The sequence below is a fragment of the Pyxicephalus adspersus genome, chromosome W (assembly GCF_032062135.1).
Source record: "Pyxicephalus adspersus chromosome W, UCB_Pads_2.0, whole genome shotgun sequence".
Taxonomy (NCBI): Eukaryota; Metazoa; Chordata; class Amphibia; order Anura; family Pyxicephalidae; genus Pyxicephalus; species Pyxicephalus adspersus.
The window spans coordinates 4,155,298-4,161,713 of NC_092870.1; positions in this window are offsets into that span (position 1 = coordinate 4,155,298).

Below are 6,416 nucleotides of genomic sequence, written 5' to 3' on the forward strand. Positions count from 1 at the left end.
AACAACATAAGATAATCAAAGAAGCAATTATAATTACAATACTGATAAATAATGTTCTTAACCAACTCAAATCTGGCAGCCAGCTCAATAACCAGTCCCGCCAGGAGGATGAACCAAAGGGGAATATTCTCTGATAACAGATATCACATATACCCTATTAATACAGAGGGGAATACTCTCTGATAACAGATATCACATATACCCCAATAATACAGAGGGAAATAATCTCTGATAACAGATATCACATATACCCCAATAATACAGAGGGTAATAATATAATATAATACTGCACTACACACAGGCACAGCAGTCAGTGTGTTCTGGAAGGGATGCAGGCACCTACCCTGGTTGAGCACATGTTCTCATCTCTGTCTCTGTACTTCCTGCATTTCCTCATATCCTGTTGGGGGTTCTAAGGCCACTATCAGGGGCAGGAAACACTTTAACAACTTTATTTGAAATTTACAAAGTTACAACTCAACTAGAAGATAGAAAAAGACAGTCCCCTATACCACCATACACAGGAAGAAATACAGGCCTCTGACACTTATTGCAAGGGGTCTATTTATAAAACGGAATCTGACATTCCCTCAAACATTCCCTGGTGGGAATCAATTACTGCCATCATATTACATATCATATCATATTTCATATGTTGAAACATATGGATCTAAATGATTCCCACCAGGAAATGTTTGAGGGAATGTCCGATTCCCTGCTTTATAAATTAAGCCCCAAGTGTTGACTGCTGAAGGCACAGATGGAAACAGTGCTGTATCATTGGGGAGGTGGGATGCCAGAGAGGTATCATCGGTATATGTACAATGGCTTTTTTCGTCCAGGGAGCTGACAGTTAACCATTAAATTCAAAGTCACTTAAAAAAAAATGTATGTTATGAATGCAGTAATATACATAATAAAAGTAAACCTACTCTATAGGCTGCCATTGCTGATCATTTAATGAAAATAATAGGTAATTGGCTATTTTATAAAAAAAAAAATAATAATTTTTTTGGTTCAGTGCTTTAAAGAATCAGAATCAGTGGATAGGGATAACAGGTAACAATGTATATTGTCATATGAAGTCAGCAATGGCAGTCTCAGAAGTATACAAGTTTCTTTTATGTAAGTTGGACTAGAATAGAAAGTCTAGTTAGTGTGAGAACATTATTTTCTTGTTTTAGATGGGTATACATTCACTGATGTCTGTCCCCTGATTAGGAGATGCAGGTACTTCCAGGCCAGCTTTTGCCACTGGCAAAACAAATGTGTACCAGAGACTGCCAGCATTCAGTGAACCCAGATCATTCCATATGAAATCTGAATTATGGGGGGCATGGTGGCTCAGTGGTTAGCTGAGTTTACCCCCAAAATGGCCTTATGCTATAGTAATGACATATGACTATGTTAGACACATTAGGTTGGGAGTTAGTTAGTGACATGAATGTGGACTTTGTAGAGTGCTGCATAATTTGTTTGCGGCATATAAATGGTATTTATTAATAATAATAAATTGACATGTAGGCTCTTGAAGGGGCTTGCTACATTGTACAATTGACCCCCCCCCCCCCCCCAATGTGATGTCAGGTTTGCTTTAATGTGAACCATTTACAGGCCTGGGCAACTGAAACTGAGGCTTGAATGAAAAAATGTTGTGAGACAAACTGCAAATCCTCAGTAGATCCAGAAATACAAAAATACAGATAGGTAAAAATTTAGGCATATTTTATATTGTTAAGGCGATTTCCTATTGATCCCAGACCAATATTTCCCTCTCTATCGTGACCTCGGTTTTCAACGCGTTGGGAGCAGTGATTAACACAACACGCAACTTAAGCATATAGGTATATCCTGTCTCAGAACTTTATTTTCACATCACAGTTTATATAGTCAGACAACCAGGTGGAAGACACTTAGTAGTTAGTCAGTAACAAGAAACTTAATTAACAACTTCGCTGAGCAAGATGTTTCAAGGTTAAAAGATTCAAGGTAAGGATGGAGCAAATATTGACCTACTGATAAGGAGGATATAACTAATTTTAACACAACTCAATTATCTGACTAAATATAGCAAAAACACAAAAACAACTTAAATTCAAAACTCCTTTCATATATTTTATAGATAAAGTTGAAATTAGCCCCACCCATTCCAGCTTCTAAAGCTGTCACATTGGTCCTCACTAACCCAATACTAAAGCTTGAAAGGTTGGAGTTGGCAGATCAAGACTGCCTTTCTAAGTAAATATTTGGCCAGGTTTGTGACAGCCTTACTTTAGAGCACATCTTACAGCCACATTAAACTGATGCCTATTCCTTTGTAGGCATCATCTGGGTTTTGTTTAGCTTGACAATGATCAGTGGGACAGGTGGTTAGCAATAAAAAAAAATGTCTTAATGTCTGTCCTGACATTAAGCAACACCAAAAAAAAAAAAAAAAAAGAAAAGAAAAGGTGCACTGTTGGCAGCCAATTCTTCGATGCTAGCAAGACCTAAAATCTTACAATAAACTCTTATGTATCTTTAGGTCCATAAATAAAAGTCATTCTAATTGTTTTTGAAAGTGTTGTGTTATATTGGTTCAAAAAATGTAGAGATACACAATGGTCTTCCAGTCATGTTGTGATTAGGGCGCTGATGTGGCTGGCCATACAGTAAATTCAGTGTTAATATGCATTTTTTGTCTGGGATTTTTAATTTGCATGTAGATTATCTGTGTGACAAGTTGTGCTACAAATTACTGAACATCTACAATTCATACTCATTTTGGGTCATTGATCACAGATATAAAAGGCTGACGATCAGTAAAACCCACCTGGCAAGCTGTATTTCTTCATACCAGATATAGCATATATATAGCAGTTAATGTAATCTCTCAGTGAAAGGTCCCCTGAACTTCTGCATCTTGGGAATTCTTTAGATCAGTGGTGCCCAACCTTTTTTCATCTGGGGGCCACGGATGACCTTGTGATAAAGCTTGCGGGCCACAATGCAAACAAACATTAAAGATGTATATTTAAAACTAAAATAGTTTCAATTTAAAATGAAATTAAATTGAAATGTTTCTAGTTACCATAACGTACATGCACAAAATAAAAGACATAAGAAGAATTTCTGCACTCACCATTTGATGTTCATTTTTTCAATTAAAGATACAAAACTAAATCTATCATACAGTGCTGGCTGGTCATATATAGCTCCCTGCTCACCATTCCTGTACCAAAGAGCAGAAACTACATTATACAATGCATCCTGTCAGTTATAGGGGGGCGCTAACCTTCTTTGTACCCCAAAATCTCTGCAATGGATACTTACAGAGAGATGGAATTCATGTGACAGATAGCCAAGAGGTACATGTTCTAACTCCTATATATTCAGGGCCCTACATCTCCCCCTTCCTGAGAAAATAGGGTTCACAAAAGGTAGATCACAGGTATTGAGATCTTCCTCTTTCCCAGGGGGTATGAGTGTGAGCCGCCCTCTTTAATAATACATACACAAAATTTGTAAAAGAAAGAAGAGAAAAGACAGGGTTTTCTCTGTGGCAAAACAATCGTGTATTTATCATCGCATATGAAGGAGGAGAAGTAATTCTCTCTTTCCAACACATAGTAATACTAAGAACATATAATTATACAGCCAAAAGCTTCCACATTTGGGGTCTGTCCCATTCACGTCATGGGGTAAATATGACCCTTATACTAGACATATCATTCCTATAAAATGATTCAGAGAAGACATAACATGGTTTTAACCCGATGCGTTTCGCCCTTTGGTTTCATCAGGGGATATGTGCATGCCGTTATGCAGAACTGTTATTCAAAAATACAAACATTCACATTTGTAAATGCCAGTATATGCTAACATAGACAATTAACTAGTAATAGCAATTTATATTGTACCATATATGTATTTGTTTCTCAAATATGGTTTAGATATGTTGTATTTAAGTCTAAAGTAGTCTTTATGAAAGATATATAATCATTTATATGTATAGTCAGTATTGATAAAACAGACTCACTAAGGTAAAAAGATATATTGAACATAATGATGGTGATATGAAACTCAAGGTTATATGTACATATTAATATAAATCAAAACTTACTGGTGCCTTTTAGTAATATATAGTGTGGGATCCTCCATAGCAAGGGGGGTCAGAAGATAGCAGTGAACAGACAGCAGGCTTTAAAATGTCACATATCCCCTCTCTGTTCAAACCTGTGGGGTTGGACACTACCTGCCCACAAACAGTGAGTTCTACAGAGGGCGTCTGCATTACCCTGCAATTTTCCTGCCCTGTGCACTACCGTGAAATTAAAGTTTAGCAGGGACAAGAACCATTGTGTCACCCGAACATTTCTCTTTTTCGCTTAAGACAAGTATGGGGCAAATAGTCGGTAATTGCCTACCAAGAAGGTAGTGGCGTAGGGACTCTCGTGCCCATTTAATCGCCAGGCACTCCCACTCCACAATGCTGTAGTTCTTTTCTGCTGGGGTCAATTTTCTACTCGGCCTACGAGTTGGGACAGGACTGCACCCAAACTAACTCTAGAGGCATCGGTTTGCACCAGAAAGGGTTTGCTAATGTCAGGGGCCACTAGCACGGGCTGCTGACACAAAGCTCTCTTCAGGGCTTAAAATGCCCTCTCTGCTTCCGGTGACCACTTTACCATTACTGACCCTTTCGCTTTCGTTAAGTCCGGTAAGGGGGCTGCCAGGGTGGCATAATTTGGGATAAACATTCTGTAGTACCCAATCATCCCGAGGAAGGTCTGTACCTATTTTTTGTCACGAGTTGGGGCCAACCCTGAATCGCCTCAATCTTGTTCAACTGAGGTTTTGAAAGGCCCCCGGCCTATGGTATACCCCAAGTAACGCGCCTCCTCCAAACCGATAGAGCATATTTTTGGGTTGCAGGTGAGACCTGCCTTCCGGATGGAATTTACACATTTAAACAGCTTGCACTTTGGGAAGGTGACTTTCCCAGTCCTTCCTGAAAATTACCACATCATTTAGGTATGCAGCTGCAAAGTGGGCTGCCCGAGCCTTAACACCTCATCCATTAGCCGCTGAAAAGTAGCTGGGGCCCCCTGGAGGCCAAAAGGCTTCCATACACACTGCCACAAACCTTGGGGAGTGGAGAAGGCCATTTTCTCTTTTGCCTCAATCGTTAACTGCACCTGCCAGTATCCCCTAGTCAAATCCAATGTGGTAATGTACCTGGCGCTGCCTAGCCTCTCTATAAGCTCATCAATACTAGGCATGGGTTAAGCGTCAAATTTTGACACCGCATTTACCGTGGAAAAGCCATTACCGAACTGAATGGACCCATCTGGCTTTGGAACCAAGACAATGGGGCTGCTCCATTCACTTTTTGAGCTCTCAATTATCCCCAATTTCAACATTTTTTGAATCTCTTCCTCTACTACCTGTCTACGGGCTTCAGGAATCCTATATGGTTTGAGGCGGACCCGCATCTGGGGATAATATAATATGCTTCAGCACTCCCGTACACCCTGGCAGATCTGAGAACACCTTCGGATTCCTCTGCAAAAAATTCCTTCACTTGGCCACTCCTACGTCTTGAATGCCCACCTGGGCAAGGGGAAGGGGCTTAGGGGTAGCAGTAAGGGCCTCTCTATCCTTCCAGGGCTTAATTAAGTTAACATGGTAAATCTGCTGTTTTTTCCTTTTGTTCGGTTGATAAACTTTATAATTTACCTCCCCTACCTTCTCCAATATTTCATATGGCCCCGGGTCTTAGCCAAAAACCTGCTCTCAACCATGGGCATGAGAACCAAGACACGATCGATCACCCGGGTTGAAAGAGCGAATTTTTGCAGAACGATTATACCTTTGTATGTGTTCCTTTACCAGAGGCGTGACTGCCTCGATGCAATCTTGCATTTGGGAAACATGTTCTATTATGCTCTTATGGGGCGTGGCTTCCTGTTCTCAGGTCTCTTTTGCTAAGAGTCCCCGAGGGTGCCTACCATATACCAGCTCGAAGGGCGAAAACCCTGTGGAAGACTGAGGGACCTCTCTGTCAAGGAAAAATGTATCTATTTCCTAAAGAAACGTCAGCTGTTAGGTTAATATTACAATCGTAAGAGAACAGACACCAGTTCATATAGAGTTGCTGTTCTGATTTATTCAGAAAAGATGGTGTTATTTATACAAAGTAAAATAGGTGGTACAGTAAGGTAAATAAAGATTTGAAGTGATAAGCGACTATTCAGGAATTCTGAGTGATTGATGTTCCTAAACAATTTATGGCTCTGATATCCTGGGAATCACTTCACACCTCCCCAGGTAACCATACCCTTTGTTCTTATTAACAAAGAAGAGAAACTCCACTAGTCCTACAGGATGTTCACACACCCCCCATAATAAAGCCGATTACTTGTTATATTTCCGAT